Below are 19,892 nucleotides of genomic sequence, written 5' to 3' on the forward strand. Positions count from 1 at the left end.
TTCTTTTGTTTTTAATTCAATACACACTTTCGTGATTTTTTATTTTGTTCACTCTTTTCTTTTTCTTTTTTTGAAATCAGTGTAGTTTTAATTTTTAGTTCCTATAATGTTATGGTGTTTATATGAGATTTACCAATGTAAGGGTATCACTAAATCTATTGAGAATCATTTTTAGATAGACTTATCATGATAGAGCACACAGTGATGATGTTTCTAAAATTGAAATATGAGATGAGGAATAAGAGGATAGACCATATGAACTTGACATTATTGATGCAATGTATTTCTTGGGGCTCTTGGTAGTGATTTCTTTGATAACCGAAGATCACCGTAAGATTTATCAGATTATGGTGAGCTAGGATGCAATTTTCAGCGGTTTCATCAAGGTGATGCATCTCTAATTTGTTTCAAAAGTTCATCAATGTTGCGATTATATTATTTTATAGACATGACATTTGTGCATCAATTTATAGTGTGTTATTTATCACTTGCATTATTTGTTATGTCTTTTTATATTCTTATTATCCATCATTTTATCAATAATAATATTTTCTTAAAATTGAAATAATATTTTACAAATACATTGTAGTTTTGATTGCATAGATTGATGAGTGTTGTCATATCTTATCAACAAATCATTTCATCAAGATCATTAGATGTTTTGATGTTATATTGTTTATTTCTTTTCTAACCTCTTATATCTTTTCCTTTAAAATTCCACTCAATCTAAAAAGATGGCTAATCAATTTAAATACATGAAGTCCAAATAAAACAAATATCTCAAATTGTTATGATAAAATTAAAGCATTAAAAGAAATCAACTGTTCAAAAACTATTGTAATTCTAAAAAGAAAAATTAGCTCATGATAGTCATTGAGAACAAAAAAAAGTCTAACCATCATCAACCATACAAGAAAAATAAAGAGAATTAAAAAGAAATAAAACATTAAGGTTTATTTTAGTATTAAGAAACATATGTTTTTTTTTGAAAAGTAGAAAACATTGAAAACATGTATAGTTGAATTTTTAAAATTTAAAATATATGAAAATTAAAAAATTGAGTTTCACCATCATCAACCATACAAGAAAATAGAAAGAATTAAAGAAGAATTACAAATTTAAGGTTTTTCTTATTGCAGGAAAAATATATTATTTTTAAACGTAGAAATCATTGAAAAACGTTTTTGATTGAAAGTTTTTAAAATGTTTTTTTAAAATATTATATAAAAATTAGAAAATAATAAAAAATTGTTTTTATTGTTTTTATTAAAAATTTATAAGACTCAAAAATTGAAAATAAAGGTTTTAGATTTAAATAAATTAACTCTAATTCAAAATCAAAAATACAAAAGTATTCAACTTTTCAATAATTTAATATTAAATTTGACCTAGGCTCAAATTCATATAAATATAATTATTTTATTTTATTTTATTTTTTATGTTTCTGTTATAGGAAGATAGGTACCAAGCATGTTTTAGCCTGGCTCATTTTCGGTTAAATTTGTTTGTGAGTTGTAATGTGTTGATTCTACTTTATGGTTGCTCAGACATATACTTGTGTTAGAAAAACATGTTGTATGGTTTGTTTTTACTTTAATAAATGAAATTACTGTGAGAACTGGGAATACTATTTACAAGAATATTTGACTAGTGTTACAAGTAGTGCCAACTGCTTCAAGGACTGTTGATGAACAAAGATGAACACAATAGTATATTTATGTAGTTTGGTTTTTCTACATCTGTGAGGCCTAATCTAGAGAGATAATCCACTTTCTTAACATCTTGTACAACAAGTGATCCAACTTTTAACATTCATCAATTTGGCCACCTCACTTTTGCACATAAGATCTAGATCTCTCTCCTCGAAGTTCACCCTGAAAACTTCAGTTCCAAACCAAGTAATTCACTTGTGTTCACACTCAATATACTCTCAATTACAACTTCCTTACTGAACTAATAATTGCTAAAATTCTTAGTACAAAACCTATACAAATCTCAAGTATAAAAATTGCTTTCAATTTGCTAACTTACTCGATCAATTACAATAAATCTACCTATCAAAGTAGCAAGATAATTAGCACGAAGAATTTCTTCAGTAAGTCTAGGATACATCTTGATGCGTCGCGAAACTAACTAAAAATTTGACTAAGACAAGTGCACCTATCAAATAATAATATAGCTACGGTGAGCAAAGATATCGTTCCCACGAAGACTAAAAGTACTCGTAATTACTATTTTTCTATTATTTAACTGAATAAATCGAGTGATTGGTTAAAAGTTAAAATCAACTAAATCAATTACCAAACGACCACGACAAATAACAAAACACGAAAATGATCGAGTAAAAATCAAGAAGCGAAACAATATTCAAGAAAGATTTCACCTAGATTTCATTTGTCATTATCAATCTAACTTACACAGTTTCTTTACTTAGTATCTTGATTCATACAAATCTATGAATTATGCAAATATCTCTTTCGAAAGTAAGAACAATTGACTCTAAGTTGATTAATTGAAATTTCTTTCTAATTAAAACACCTATTATTGCATTAACTCGATCTATGGATTTCCCTATTATATTTTACCCTAATCCAATAGATTTATGTCATCTTATTTCTAGGATTGCATACAACTCCACTAATTACGCAAGATCTACTATTAAATAGGGTTTATTCCTACTCTGATTTAAGCACATCAAATATAGATCAATAATCTAGAAATATCAAACCAAGAATTAAGCACACATAATTGAGAACAAGATCTAAGTATTTATTGCGTAAAATAAAAATCAAACGACAAAATCCATCATAGGATTCATCTCTAGAAAATTATTTCATGCTTGAAAATAAAAACATCCAAGACACAGTATAACCGAAAGAAATAAAGAAACTCATGATAATCTCCTAAGAAATCAACTGGGAATCTTCAATCTTGACGGAAATATGCTTCAGAGTCGACTTCAATGGCATTTTTTGAGTTGTTTTCTTGAATATTCTATGAAGGTTCACTCCTATCTTCTTATTTTTGTCATATATACATCTTAGAATGCCCAAAAAACCTAAAAATTGTGTTTTTCGGCTATTCAGAGTGCAAGTTCGCGAAATCGACACGGCTTGCCACATGGTCGTGTGGCTCATATGGCCATGTGTCCTAGCTGTGTGGAAAGGGTTAGACTGTGTGGCTCTTGTACCTTTGATACGATCCGCCTCGGTGTTGAGTCGAGTCATATTTGAGTTGCCCGATCATCGACGAGGAAGTTTCGTTCAGTTTCAAAAATGGATGAATTTTGGTTAAGTATGAAATTGTATGTTGGAATAAGTTCAAGGTGGCTAATAGATGGATTTTAGATGGAATATCTTTGGATGGGCTCGGTTTAACAAAGAAGTAGGATAGAAAAAGTAAGTGATGGAGATGAATAATAGAACTTAAACATCAAGAAAGATTCGATACTATAACGAGTATCGCCCCAAATCTTATATGGTTTAAGGTTACAGTTGGGAATAGGTTGATGGACCTCAACTCGTTACTTAGCAAAGTAGGAACCGTAGGTATATTTAGATGGATGAACGCTACACCAGGGTTGGTGATAAGTTCAGAAACAAGTTCAGGATGATGCCACTAGCTCGCTAGATAAGTCACTCGAGACTCGTACGGAATTGGAGAGGAAGTTAACCTCACAGAAACAAAGTTTCATTAAAAAAATTGGCAAAAGTTTAGCAAAAATCCATTACAAAATCTGATTTCACCTATTTATAGTGCTAAAATAGGATAGTCAAATAGTCACAAGAATTCAACTTAATGTGCCATTTAAAAAAAACTGAAATAAAACTCAAGTCTTTTCACATTCTTAAGCCAAATAACTCCATTTTTAAATTCACTTCAATTCAGCTGAATGAATGACTTTAATTGCTTGAAAAACGACTCTTGAGTTAGTCCTTGGCCAGCCAAATAGACACCAGCTCATTAATGGTATCTGAATGCTTGAATTAACCTCCTTTGTAACAGCCCCTTTACTTTGTAACCGAAAATGACTTGAACAGCCACTTTATTTAATTTGTAACAGCCTTGAATTGTAATGGTTATGACTTGAAAAGACTCCTGCAATAAACACATTAAAATGAGCTTATTAAACACATGTAAGCACTTATTAAACATAACACACATAATACTTAACTTAAGTTAATGAACTAAAACATATGCATCAATTATTCCAGCAACTAGTTAATTAAAGAAGCATAATTAAATGAACTTAACTCATGCATCAATAAATAGTCCTAGTAACTAGATTAATTAAGAGCAACACTTATTAAATAAAGTTCAACAAAAACACTTATTAATTATTAAAATAAGATGAGTTGAATAAATGTCTAGCAACTCATTTATTTAAACTAAGATGCTTAAATGCATGGTTTGAAATGCAAACTTCACTAACATGAAAGTTACATAATTAAACTACATTACTTAATTAAATGATGCAAACTTAACTAACATGAAAGTTGCATAATGCATGACTTTATTAAATGTAGAACACATATTAATGATGTGCAAACTATGACATAATTAAAATCACAAACTAAAATAACTAAAAATTAATGAATCAAAGTCCTTATTTTCCAGCGGCCAAATTGACAAACTGAAATTAAAAGCTTCATTTTGCACTTGGGCCACTCGAGTTTGGGCCAATCTTGGTGGCATCGAGTTGTGTCGTAACATGTTGCGGCCAGGATCACATCAACCTTGCTCCGATTTTTTTTCACTATTTTTGCTCTCAAATGCTCTCCTAAGTATAAAAACATGAATTTAAAGGATTGGGAGAATAAAATTCACCATTAACATCAAATAATCACCCAAAAACACATTAAGAATGAGACTAAAACATGTTACTTTTAACACTTATCACATTTTTAAATATTTAAGAATGTTACCAATTTACTTGATTTGATCCAATCTCTTTAAAATAAGAAAGTTGATGTACTTGATCTAATCCAAACCAATCTTATAGATATGTTTCTATAAAAAGTATGGTCTTCAGATATGGGCTTACACACATCCAAAATATCAAGAAATACTTTAGCCCAAAGATATTGTTTCCTAAGATTGTCAACTTTAAAAATCGCAAGGTATGAGGTTAAGTAGTACTAGACTTGGTGGGCGCTACTCATGGCACTTCTCTTGACACTCTTCTCATAACTGCCTCAACAATATCTCCTTTTGGTAATTTTTTTGAATAGAACAAAAACAGAGAGACATATACATCAACAAAAATAATCTCCATATAGAAAGTTGCCCTTAAGAAACTTCCCCTTAATCAATCAAACTAAACTACAAACATATGCATTAACAATCAAAGTACTTAAATTATATTATAACAAATTGAAAGATAAATGTTCAAATAAACACCTACCACATTAAGTAAGTTCATCAATGAAAAACCTCCCCAAGTAAACTCTGAAACATCAACAACAAAAGAATGCATCAAAAGCACCATGTCATCATCATTAGAGTTTTTGTCATTCAAGTCCCCTTTTTTGTTCAAACAAATAAGCCATGGTGCTATATGAATTTCTAAGCCAAAAGATCATTCCCAGAGCCTTGTCACACTGAACATTGGCCTTTAGTTGAGAAATGACCTTTTCTTGAGAAGCAATCTTAGCATCTAAATGGTGAAGTTGTAGGAAAACTTCGATTAAGAAAGCAATTTATTGTAACAATGGTAGTTTAACTCTTTTTTTTTTAAATCAAGCCAACTTGTGATATTTATAATAATAAACTTTTACTGAAAATTACTTGTGATTTGTGTAAAATGGATTTGAATCAATCTTGGCTTTCAACCGAACGATCTTCTCTGCTATCATCATTCCCAGAATTGCACCAAGTGTGGGCTTGAGCAACATGAACCAAACACAAAACAAGAAATGACTTTTTTACTTTCAGCGAAAAAGTGATTCTCTCCATAGAAATCGGTAAAAATCGTAAATCCCCGAAAATAGAATTTATTCTAAGAAAATAAATTATCACTACTTTCTAGTAGAATAACGATATACTAAAATTTTGTTAATAGCTCTACCATTTTCATATATTTATAGGGAGAGATAGGAGAATCCTGGTTGAATAGCACTTATACAAATAATATTTATTTAATAGAAAATGCACTCCTACTGTAACAGCCCGATTCTGGGCCTAGTCGGAATAGTGGTTTCGGGACCACAAATCCGACGAGGGAAAATATGGTTATTATTATATTTTTATGGTCTACAATTTCACGGAAAATTTTCGTAAAAATTTCGTTCGAAAATTTCGACGTTTAGCACTCAATTTAGTCAAAAGGACTAAATTGTAAATAGTGCAAAAGTTGAGTTCTACATCTTAGGGGTGTCTAATTGTTATGAAATTTTAAATTGGAGGTCTTTATGTGGTAATTAGACCATTAGTTAGTTGATGGACAAAAATAGACATAAGAAATGGGTGAAATAGATTTTTTTTAAATGGGGCATTTTAGTCATTTGGTTATTAAATAGAATTAAATGGGAAAAAGATGGCAAAATATGCTCATCTTCTTCATGGTGAACGAAATCAGCAAGGGGAAGCCATATTTAGGGTTTTAAGCTTTCAAGCTCCATAGTAAGTGATTCTAAGCCCGCTTTTAATGTTCTTCGTATTTTGGAGTCCCTTAACTTGGTTTAGCTTATTCTACCATTAATTCGTGTTAGGGTTCATATTTGGAAAAATATCCATAGGTGAAATGTGTTTATTTTGCTGTTTTATGGTGGAATATGAAGCTAGAGATTATGTTAAACAACTTTTGCTAAGCAATTTTAAGCTTAAAACTGTAAATAGACATAATCGGTAAAAATAATTAATATTCAAAAGTATGTGTTGGAGTGGGAATTTGATGTTGCCATAGAAGGGAAAAATGTTCAGCATGTTATAAAACTTAAGAATAAGTGATGAAGTTTAATTTCCGAGCTTGGGGACAAAAGTGTAATTATGCAAAAGTTTGGGGGCAAAATTGTAATTTTCAAAAGTTGGGTGGTGGATTATTTTAATAAATGTGAATAATAAACGAGTTAAATTTGCTATTATAGATCAAGAAAGACGTGAAGAGTATATCAAACGGGGAAAAGAAAAGATAGTGGAGTAAAGTGCAAAATTACGATATTTTGCACCGAGGTAAGTAAACACGTGACTTAATGTATTATTTTGATATTATTTGATATATGTTGAGATTTATTTGGAATTAAAATAAATGTTTGGCAATATCCTAAAATGTTGTTAACCGGAAAGGTGATAAAGGGTTGCAATATATGGGTTATGGGTTGAACACTCGGAATAAGTTGGAGTATGTTGTATATAAAAGGGGTTGCTGTGTGCTGATTCCCCGATTTATGGGTGGTGCTATGTGCGTGATCCACCATATCTTTGAAATGTGAAAGGGGGTTGCTATGTGCTGATTCCCCCGAGGGGTTGCTAAGTGCTGATTCCCCGATTTCATTGGTGGTGCTAAGTGCGATATCCACCATATCTTTGAAATGAAAAGGGGGGTTGCTATGTGCTGATTCCCCCGAGGGGTTGCTAAGTGCTGATTCCCCGATTCATTGGTGGTGCTAAGTGCGATATCCACCATATCTTTGAAATAAAAAGGGGGTTGCTATGTGCTGATTCCCCCGAGGGGTTGCTAAGTGCTGATTCCCCGATTCAAGGTGGTGCTAAGTGGGATCCACCAATAACGGCTAACATTCCAGTGTTCAACGAAAAAGTGTGGAAGATGAATATTGCCATATGGTGGAAAATTTTATGGGGTAAATATTGAGTTGAATACTAAATCGACCCATGTATGAGATGGGAGAAAATATCAAAAACGCAAAAGGAACGATTTAATTATAAACTGTGTTGAACAACAGCAATTGGGTAACTTTGAAAAAATCACCATAAATGGTGGAAAATGAATGGGAAGCTGAATAATATATGAAATTGAAGTTGAATGTATCTATTCTCATATGAAAGAAATAGAATAAGCAAAGGAGTTGTATTTTGGAGATATCTGAATTTTACTGAAACAGGGCTGGATTGATTTCGAGATCCCTGTTCTGACTTTGGAAAATTACCAAAATTGAAAAAAATAATTATGGCATGAAATTTATATCCCTGGAATCCTTATTGAGTCTATTTTTATTAGAAATAAGCGAAACCATTTTTCAAATTTTTTACAGAGAGTTAAGTGAATTTTAGTGAGTAAGGGTCAGAACCGTTGGGCAGTGAAACAGGGGAAGGTTTAATGAATAAACTGTACTAATTGGCTGGGTTAAAAATTCTGAAATTTTTATGGTGAAATGGTATATGAGTCTAGTTTCAGGGAAAGTTTACAGAACTCAATTTGGAGCCCTGTAGCTCCAGATAAAAATAAATTAGCGACTATGACGCAGAAAAACAGCTTGCTGGAAATTGCCTAAACAATAAAGTTATTCATGAATAAGTTTATATTTTGGTGTAGTTATGGGAGTAATTACTTATTTATCATGTGTTTACTTACTAAGCTATATGCTTACTCGATTTTATTTTTCTCTTGGTTATAGTGACTTCCAACAACTCGGAAATTGGAACGAAGTCAGACAATCATCTACACTATCCTTCACATTTGGGGTATTTTACTACTAGTGTTCCGAAATTTTATGGCATGTATAGACAATTTATGTAATGTGGGATCATCATGTAAATATATGTTATGGTTCCCTTTTAAATGTAGTGTTTATTAATAGTTAAACTATATGTGTGTTTATACAAATGAAATTGGTTGGTATATTGGAATGTGTTCTAAATTTGCAGGAGGTTTAAGCAAAAATAAGTAGGAATGCTGTCGAAATTTTTTAAAAATTTAGTAATACCTCATACTCTGTTCCGGTAAGGAATACGGGTAAGGGGTGTTACACCTACTCCAACTGAAGAAGGGGTGGATGACACACCCTAGTAAAAACTACTAGTGTTATCTCCCCTCTTATCTTGAATGAGGGGATTTGGACCTTAATTGTATTGGGTCTAATTATATGTGCTTCTTAGATTTTTAACCCAACACATTATAATTTAATCCAACTCAATACTTGTTTTCTATTTCCCAAAATAAATATTATTTATTCTAGTAATTTAATTAACTAAATTAATTTCTAACTAAATAATTTTTTCAAACAAATTCTAATTTTGTTAAAGTCATAAAAATTTACCATAAAAGAATCTATGAGGAAATATATTTAATTTCCTTATTCGATGGATTCATAATGACTAATTAATTTAATTCTAATTTTAAACTTCAATTATTTAATTATAATTACTTAAGTAATAATTCAAACCTTAAATTAATTCTCAAGTGATTTTTATACTTAGTGAGAAAGCACTTTCATTTATAAATATGAGCAATTTCTTAACTTCATCATTTCCATTCATTTTTGTTCATTTGGTTCTAGATGCAATTCATTTTTGTTTCAACATGCTAGTGGAGACACCAATTGGACATATATAACTAGGGCTCAAATAATAATTTATAGCTAAGTTTCAGCTTTTCTACTATTAATTATAAACTTATTTAGTCACGAAGTCATTCCACTATAATATTGTGACTGAGCTCTTTATAATTACATACCATTACGAAAGCTACTTAATAAGTGATCGTCCAATGACCTTGTTATAAGTGTGTTACCCTCATAGAATATCTTTAATCTATTTTGGGTAAATCATTTCTTCCAATATAATCTCATTCTATCTCATAGAAACCATTACATTTTCTTTAATGAAAAGTCAATTACTATCAAATAGTAATAAAGCCTTTTATCACAAAGACAAACGACCCATGATCACATTTACTTTTCATCTATCATGTAATGCCAATGAGAGGATATCATTTACCCATTAGTTGGGTTATGAATTCCACTATTGTGAATTATGCTACATATTGCAAAAGTTATATACCCAATGCACTAGCTTTCAGTTCCTTATCTATTTGAACTTAGGCTTTTACTTACATCAAAGTATACGAGTTATGCATACATAGTCCATCATCCACTTAGGATTAAGGTATGTCATGCTATGAACGTCCCAAGTGAATAAATATATAAACGGATCTAGGTCAGTTGGGCCGTATGGGGCAAATAGGTGTGTTGGCCCAAATTCTAAATTTTTTTTCCCTTGGGTCATATTCGTCATGCGAATCGAATTAGCCCTTATGTAAGGTACAAACTGGTATATAAATCATTATTTCTGATGCTCTGTTAGTTATGATTCATGAACACCTAAGTAGTATGTTATATATGATAGCATGATCTGTTATATGTTAATATTATCTTAATCTGATGTGTAAAGCATGTATGTCATACACGTATCCATTATCTGTTTAGTTCTGTATGTACATTAAGGTGGGATTGTAATTATGGAGGAAGAGTGGGTAGTTCAATTTATCTGTCGTATTTGGTGGCTCAACCACATATTTCTGCTTCAAGCGGGTTACTGCATTTTGATCTGGCAGCTAGTCTACATTTATTCTGTAAAGTGATATATGATCACATAGCAGTGTGTGGGGTTGGATGGGTAGTTAATACCCTAATTGGTGTGTAAGGGTGGTCAGTGATGGTGTGTAGCGGATAGGGGTAGGGTCTGAATCTGTATCTGTTATGCATTGATGTATGTATCAATTCTGTAATCTATTTAAACATGTTATCTGATTTATTGTGTGTAATGAGTTACACACTGAGCTCATAAGCTCAGTTTTTTTTTGGTTCTCAGGTAATCCTCAAACATAGGACGAATTGGTGTGACGGGAGCTCAGTTTTACGCATTTGCTTTGCATTTCCTTAAATTTCATTCAGTTTAGTCTATTTTCATTCCGTGGGATTGTTTTGGACTTTTGGGACTATTTTAAAATCTGATTTTATTTTTATTTTTCATTTAAAGCCGTTTAAACGTTTTAGATGACACCATATCTTTTTGCAAATGTTGGATTTCAAAATCAACTCGTGTTTTCCAAAACTTTACTTAACTAAGAAATTACGTTGCGAAACTAAGTGATTTTACTAGTGATCATCGGCAAAACTAATAAATTATTTAAAATGAAGTTTTTCTCATATAAACTAGAGTTTTATTCACTGTATGTTGACTTAAATTATTTTTCTATTTCGAAATGGGTTCTGGATTTTCGAATGAATTTAGATAACACCTCTAGATTCGGTCATAATGTCTAGGTCGGGTTTTGGGTGTTACACAAATTTTAAATGCTACAATTAAATCAATGTAAACAATAGTTGATTCGGTTTTAATTTTATTGGCACAATTACTACTATAACAATAAAGAAGACTTGGATTTAAACTCGATGGAATACATCTTCCCTCTAATTTTAGGCTTTGAGAGATTTATGAATCAAAGTAGTTATTGTATAAAAAAAGAGAGTAAATAACCATTTCTATAAAACATTACTAATAATCCAAAATTATATTTTATCATTTTATTAAGAAATTTATTATTTGACGTTTTAATTTTATTAATTTCATAGGTAACAAATACCCCAAAATTTTGATTATGTATAATATGTTTAATCGCAATATTATATTCTCACATTGTCGTGACAATGACAATTATATTTGAATATAAAAACATTAATTCTAAAGTCACAATTACATTATCCAAGGACTCAATCTTACAATGATTATTACTTTTAATCTCACGGGAATAATACCCCTGCCCACGGCACATTAATCTTTGTTTTTAACACAAATTTATTTTGAACATTAGCTGTAGGGAAAAGAATACAACTAGAATCAACAAACATGGCAGGTCTCGAATCTAACTAAAATCACATGGCACAATTAAGTTTTGACCACAGCACCATCTTTCATGACACCTGCTTTATTTATCCGAACGAAACAATCAGATGAATAATCTCATTCCAAATTGCGTTTCTTATAATGACCTTATGCATTTCAACAATTCTTAAACTTATGTTATGAATCCTAACATAAAGGCAAATCCGACGGTGGTGCTGGAAGAGACTGTAATTCTCCAACTCCATTCTCAACCAGGAAAGCCATAGCCAAACCCCATGTGATGTGAACATCCAAGTGACAATGCATTAGCCACACACCTGTTAGCAAAAGAGTTTAGATTCAACTATCAAATGAAGGATTCATTAAGAGACCATTTGAAAGAATCTGAATACCTATTTAGTACCATTATTACCTGGGTTATCAGCAACAAATCTAATGACCGCCCATCCATTCGCAGGGACTGCAACCTTATTCCTTAGAGGTGGATCAACAAGGTTGAACTTAGATGTATCTCTTTTGGGATTGAAGTTTCCAAAACCTTCTGCAATGATGTAGAAATCGTATCCGTGAAGATGAACAGGTGGTTCTTCTTAAGTGTAAACTCATTTCCATTCATCAGCAAGAAACATACACATGGTATTTAATGAGCAGTACATTAGCAGCAGTTATTAACTGAATATTAACTGCCTAACAACTAACTTCCTTAGTTAACAACTTTCTTATTCCTAACATGGCCCATGCATCTTGACTTTCTCCATTCCTGTAAGAGACTTTTTTTTCCTTACTTCTGTACAACATCTCTTTCCATGGAAATTACTCTAAGTTTTCTTCTGAACTTGTCAAATAACCCTGCTGACAAAGGTTTGGTCAAAATATCAGCCACTTGCTCCTGTCCAGAGATGTGACCAACTTGCAGCGAGCCATTCACCGCCTTTTCCCTTACAAAAAAACAAGTCTAACTCCACTTGTTTGAATTTAGAATGCATGACTGGATTGTTTGCTACAGCAATGGCAGTAGAACTATCAGACCAAACCAATGTCTTGCTGTGAATCTCAACACCAAGTTCTGTCAGCAACGATCGAATCCATTCTATTTCTGCAGTGACATGAGCTAAGCTATGATATTCGACCTCTGTTGTGGATCTTGATACTACCTATTGCTTCCTGGAGCTCCAAGAAATTGGATTCCCACCAAAGAAAACACAAAAACCAGATGTTGATCGTCGGTCATCAATGTCAGACCCCCAACTTGCATCTGAATAGCCTTCGAGAAGAAGTTTGGAGTTGCTAGTGAACTGTAATCCATACTCTAGTGTTCCTTGTAGGTATCGCAGAATCCTTTTTACAACTTTGAAGTGTGTATCGAGAGGCTTGTGCATGTACTGACATACCTTGTTGACTGAAAAGGCAATATCTGGCCTTGTTATAACCACATATTTTAGGGCTCCCAGAATACTCCTGAACATACTTTCATCCTCTATTTGATTACCTTCATGAACAGACAACTGACATGTAGTCAGTATCGGGGTAGGAGAGGCTTTGGACATGTCCATGGACGCTCGTCGAAGTAGCTCCAGAATGTACTTTTGGCTGAGCAAAATACCATTCGAAGTGTATGTTACTTCGATCCCAAGAAAGTAATTCAAGTGACCTAAATCTTTCAAGGAAAATTGAATATCAAGACTTTTTACAAACTCATCAATAGCAGGAGAGTTGGTGCCAGTGATTATTATATCATCAACATATATGAGGACATATAGAACTTGAGATCCTTCTCGTCAAATAAAGAGAGAACTGTCAGCCTTAGACGCAACAAAATTAACAGCCACCAAGAACTCTCGTAGCTTATGAAACCACGCACGAGGGGCCTGTTTCAATCCATAGAGGGCCTTTCGCAATCTACAAACGAGTGATCGACCATCAGCTGAGTGTTGCTCAAATCCTGGTGGTTGAGTCATGTAAATCTCTTCATTTAGGTCCCCATTCAGAAACGCATTGTTAACATCTACTTGTCTGAGAGGCCACCCTCGAGACACAGCGAGAGACAAGATCACCCTGATCATCGTTGGCTTGATCACCGAACTGAAGGTTTCGAAAAAATCAACACCTGCTTCCTGTAAGTAACCTTTGATAACCAATCGGCCCTTGTAACGAGCGACTGTCCCATCAGCATGTCGTTTAACTTTGAAAATCCATTTACACCCCACTGCTCGACGCCCTTCAGGTAATGTTACAAGGTTCCATGTTTTGTTTGCTAGCAAGGCTTGATACTCTGCTTGTGCAGCTGTAGTCTAGGCAGTGCTTTTAAAAGCCTTAACAATAGTAACTGGTTCCTTCTCCTCTATGACAGTGGAAAACACTTTTGGCTTAAAAAATCCATTCTTTGACCGAGTGCACATGGGGTGTCTGGTAACAATAGGATGCACTTGTGCAATAGGTGGAGACACTCGTGAGGATAGGTCTGGATTACGGTGTGTAGGTGAATTGATCACATTGTCCGAACCCCTTGGTACAGAACTAGAACTGGACGATTGGTGACACCCTGAAGAGTGTGTGGACGTGGAACCAGGAGGAGCTTCAGGTGTACACAATGGTCTTGAGACCAACTGTCCATTCGAGTCAACTACTGGGACAGAGGACTGTTGGTGACAAAATCTGGCACTAGTGTTGATCTTTGATAAGGTAAACCCATTTTGAAATGGAAACAGTGTCTCGTTGAACACAACATATCTTGAGACAAAAACTCGGCCATTTGGAGTCAGACACTCGTACCCCTTCTGGTTAGAACTCAGTCCAAGAAAAACGCATTGTTGAGACCGAAACTGGAGCTTATGTTGCTGGAAAGGTCTTAGGTATGGAAAACAAGCGCTCCTAAATACCTTTAGCTGATAGTAATCTGGTTTAGCTTTAAACAGTTTTTCATAGGGGGTTTTACGCTTCAAAACAGGTGTTGGTAACCTGTTGATAATATGAGCCGCTTGAGAGAAGGCAGACACCCAGTATCCTAATAGCATTGAAGCACGAGCTAGTAACGCAAGTCCTATATCAACTATATGACAGTGTCTGCATTCAGCTACCCCGTTCTATTCTGATGTGTGCGGGCATGTTACCCGATGTTGAATTCCCAGACTAGCAAGGGTGTTAGACAAGGACCTATACTCACCCCCTCCATATGTCTGCAACATTCTGATGGATGTCCCAAATTGTACTTGAACCATCTTGTGAAAATGAAGAAAACATTGAAACACTTCATTCTTTGATTTGAGAAAATACAACCAAGTAAACCGACTGTACATATCTACAAAGGACACATAGTAAGCAAATCCATTTGAAGTCACATGGGAGGGTCCCCAAACATCAGACACTACTAACTCAAAATGGACTGAATATACTGTTCGAGAGGCACTAAACGATAGTTTGTGAGCCTTGCCCATCTGACAAGGTGTACAGACAAAGTGTAAGTTGTTGTGCTTGAATGGAACATCGCAAGACTTCAAGACACGTGCAAGAGTATTGGAGCACGGATGTCCAAGCCTGTCATGCCAAATTTTAACAGAGGAGGTCGTCTGAACATTGCACACGCGAGGAGACTCGAATCTTTTGGTAGAGGGAAGCCTTTGTGAAGTGGAAGAAGAAACATCAAATTTGTACAATGAATTATGCATGTGGCCCTCCAGTAATATCATCCCTGTCTGTATGTCCTTCACAAAGCATAGAAAAGGATGAAACTCAAAATAGACTGCATTATCTCTTGCAAATTGTCCTACAGAAATTAAGTTTTTACAGACTGAGGGAACACGCAGTACGTTCTTTAGATGCAACAACCTAGAACTAGCTACAAAGGTTGAAGAACCAATATTAGCAATGAACAATAACTCATCATTACCCATGGATACCTTGTTGGTACCTGTGTAAGTTGAAGCATTTTGAAGACCAGTTACATTCGGGGTGATATGGTTGGTTGCACTAGAATCTGGGTACCACATTTGATTAGGCACTTGCAGAAGAAGATGGACATGCTTTACAACAGCTCTGGGAGGGGCAACAGTTTGCAGGAGTATCATGGAATTGATGATAGTTAACAGCCACCGATGAACTTGAATCAGGACGAGAAAAGTTTTCATCAAAACGATGATAACATGTTTGCACCAAATGTCCTATTTTACCACACAACTGGCATTGTGGTTTTAACCGAGACCACCCTCGACCCGAGCCCTAAGCACGACCACGAGACCACCCACGGCCTGGACCCCTTTGTCCATGATTGGAGTCACGACTGGAATCTGAACTCGACTTCAAGGTTTCAGAAGTACCTTGTTGTGTACTAGATACCAAATTGGCTTGTAAAGGTGCATCAGATAACTGACTTAACTGACGTTCTTCGCAATCGAGGAGCATTTCAGTGATAAGATTAAGGCTCAAGGAAGTAGCAGCAGCAAGAACCCGAATAGGATCAAACTCAACAGGAAGACCAGCCAGGATAACACTGATCTATTCTTGTTCAGAAACTGGACTCCCTGCAGTAGTTAGATTATCACTTAGAGTTTTGACCTTGGAAAGATAATCTTTAACTGAAAGACCGACTTTCTTGATCGAATATAGAGCATACCTCAAACTAGATAACTTGATGTTGGACTTAGCACCAAATCGTCTGTCAATAGTAGTCTAAATATCGAAACTGGTTTTAGCTGCGGTTAAGTGTGTCAATATATCATCAGAAACTGTGGATAAAAGCCATGATGCCAAGAACTTATCTTGTTTGTGATGAATAAGAAAAGCTGGGTTTGTCACAAGCTGACCATCAGAATCTGAAATTAATGCAGGTGGAGGGAATGTGGTGCCTAGCACAAACCCTTCCAGGCCATACCCTTCGAGAATCAATAACAATTGATGTTTCCATAGCAAGAAGTTCTGATTGCTGAGTTTAATGGTGTCATGCTTGGAAAAGTATTGAACAGTAGTTGAACTTGAACCTCCAGAATCTGGTGGATGAATTGCTGCACCAGAGTTGCTAGAGTGGCGAGGCGTATCATCTGCAAGAATACCATCCGTAGCCATGCACACAGTCAACAGAAAAAAAAATTATACCAGAAACACTATGGCTCTTGATACCATGTTGAGTGTAAACTCATTTCCATTCATCAGTAAGAAACATACACAGGGTATTTAATGAGCAGTACATTAGCAGCAGTTATTAACTGAATATTAATTACCTAACAACTAACTTCCTTATTTAACAACTTTCTTATTCCTAACAGTTCTCAGGTGCGATAATGCTTGTGCCTTGAAGCACAACCTGTAACCTTGAACTGAACTTCAATTTGTACAATTTAGTTTCGGTAATAGGTTGGAAGAGAGTTCAGCTCACATTCCCAATATAATCAAATTTCACTGGTGGGCTCCTGGAACATTGTTGGGGATGAGGAGGAGCAAAGGAAGAAAACAGAGAGCACAGAACAATGAAGCAAGATGCAAGAAATTTTTTTACTTGCTCACAAATGTGCAGCAAGGGAGCTTATGGCTGATAGCTCATTTTGCTCATTCATTCAACTAGAAAAAACAATACATTTATAGCCAAATACATCACCAAATACTATCCACTACCACTAATCATACTTTGAAACAAGTAAAACTTAACTTGCACACAAGCTGATTATGTCAATCAGCACCTAAAAACATAAAAAAAAATACCAACTTAGTTTATTTTCAACTAAGTAGCTTAACAAAGTAACTAAATAACCTTGTCACACAACAAGCATACGTCTCAAAAGATGTTTACAAGCTGCATGCACTTAACCAAAAATATAACAGCAGCATGGTTGGCCAATTTTCAACAAAAATCTGTGGTGAACACCCCTGGAATTCACTGTTGGTGAGCTTGTAACAGTGAGATGCTCGGAGGGAGCATGAATGAGGCATTGTTCATGCTAGCAGCCAAATGTGTACCGTTTGGTCCTTGGCAGCGACTTTTACGAAAATTTGGTGGGTAGTTGTTGAGTCCTAAATCAACTGTGAAGAAGAGACTTTCGTCGATCTCAGTTGGGACTTAGACCTTTCGGGGACTTCTGAAGCTTCGGCTGAAGGCTGTAACGGTGTTGGTATCATTGTAGGCTGGCAGAGAAGGCATAATTAGTTTGGGTGCATTGCCCTTTTTGGAAGACTTGTATTTAAGAATGGCTATTGTAGTAGGGTTGTCGAAGGGTACGTTTTGGACGCTTTGGTAGGCTCGGGCTGCCATGTAATATCTAGTCGGTCGCTGGTCTGCTTTGATCAGTACATCAGTGGTTTGACCTGCACCTAGCATGAGTACTGAAGTGGTGAAGGGTTTGATGTAAGTGGCATCAGCACCAACAACAGTGAGCGTATGGTTTGCCACTGCAAAGAAAAGCGGTTGGTTCAGGGCTGCATTGATGACTCTCAGGAGGTTGGTCTCACTGGCGTCTATGGGGATAATTGTGGCGTCTGCAAAAAAAAAAAAAGAAAAGCATGTCAATCTTATGGGAAATCATATCATATATATATGGAACTCAAGTTCGCAATTTGAAGAAGCAAACCTTTGCTGGAGCATTTGTAAAGATCACCAGGTTGAGCATTGATGGTGTAAGCATCAGAGACATTTGGAGCTGCCCCTGTCCTTGTTGCTTCCCTCACAACATCAATGGGGTTTGCATCCCACCATTCACCTTGTAGTCATAATCAACAATAATTAAATTCATTCAATCTAGGCATAACCCTCATAATCAATTATCATTTCTCCAGCCTGGTTGCTAATTAGGACTCATCATGTTGTTTATAAGTAATTAAAAGCTTATATATTAATTAATTACCGAGTACAATTGGTGTTTCGAGGTTTGGCTTAGGAAAATGGTAGGATTCGCCTAGTCTGGGACGGATGATAAGAGCTCCATAAATAGTGGCTTTAAGCCATGAGCTGTGAGCATGCCACCACAATGTTCCTTCTTGTCCTTGAATCGTGAACCTATAGGTGTAACTTCCACCTGGTCTAATTGGGCATTGAGTAACGAATTCTGGTCCATCTGCCCATCCGATTCTCATTTGCCGAACACCATGCCTATAAATAAAAGTGGTTATGGTAATTCAAAATATATACATACCAGCGGCAGATACAAATGTGTAAATGAGTATATATATGTTTATAGACTTAATTAGTGCTACAATAAATTATATAGTTAACCATTTTCATGATATGAAAATTTATAGTAATATTTCCTGTTAAAATATTAATTTCGAAACCAATACTTAGGCTATACTATATTATGTATTATTGAATGTGCAATAATTGAAATACCAGTGAATGGTGACACTGTATCTGGCTTTGTTAACAACTTTAAATTCAAAGGAGTCTCCATTCCTGACCTCCAAGGTAGGTCCAGGAAACATGCCATTTACAGTGATCCTGTTGTGAGTGTTGCATAGCCTCTTCACTGGTGTTGCTTGGATCTGTTTCATTCATAATTTAGTTAACTAATCAAATTAAAAGACAAGAAAGACTCGCTAGAAAATATAAAGAAATAACAAAGAAACAAGTAAAACCACTTGATAAACTAGCTAGGAAACGAGAGGATCAAAGAATAAGTAAAAGAAAACACACGACAAATTGATGTCGTCGAATTTCTCCACTTGTTAAGGAAATAATGCAGAAGAAATGAGAAGGAAAAGGCCGAGGAACATGATGGAAAAGTTCTTGAGATTCTCCATATGTAGCTAGCTAAGTAGCTAGATCAAAATAATTGCCTATTTTGTTTGAGGATAAGTTGCTCACAGAGATAGGTGCTTTTTATAGGAAGATACGTTGTTTGAACAAAATGGTTCCAGGCAAATATAGTCAAGTGATCGACCCCGGCTTAAGTGGTTGTTGCACCCACTAGCTTGTGTATTAAAAGTGAATAATTAGTTTCATGAATGGAGCCTTTGCTTTCTTCACAAACTATTTTTTTACTGTTCCTGTAAATCAGAACTTTTAATTAGTCAATTAATTAAAATCAGCTGGTTCTCGATTAGTAATATTTTCCATCTATATTCTAACGCACCACCCGTTACATGATACAACTAGAAAAGCTTCAACATTA

At 34.6% G+C, this 19,892-nt stretch overlaps 1 long non-coding RNA gene and 1 pseudogene across 1 annotated transcript; one reads left to right on the top strand and one right to left on the bottom strand.

Annotated features, from left to right (window-relative positions):
- The first annotated feature begins 7,038 nt into the window (after window positions 1–7,038).
- LOC128040991 (uncharacterized) lies at window positions 7,039–8,787 on the top strand. Its single transcript, XR_008195784.1, has 2 exons — window positions 7,039–7,170; window positions 8,574–8,787. It is a non-coding gene; the product is annotated as an uncharacterized LOC128040991 (long non-coding RNA).
- Window positions 8,788–11,988: 3,201 nt separating this feature from the next.
- LOC105766970 (laccase-12-like) lies at window positions 11,989–19,521 on the bottom strand (annotated as a pseudogene).
- Between the last annotated feature and the right edge of the window lie 371 nt (window positions 19,522–19,892).

Source organism: Gossypium raimondii, chromosome 5 (assembly GCF_025698545.1).
Source record: "Gossypium raimondii isolate GPD5lz chromosome 5, ASM2569854v1, whole genome shotgun sequence".
Lineage (NCBI taxonomy): Eukaryota > Viridiplantae > Streptophyta > Magnoliopsida > Malvales > Malvaceae > Gossypium > Gossypium raimondii.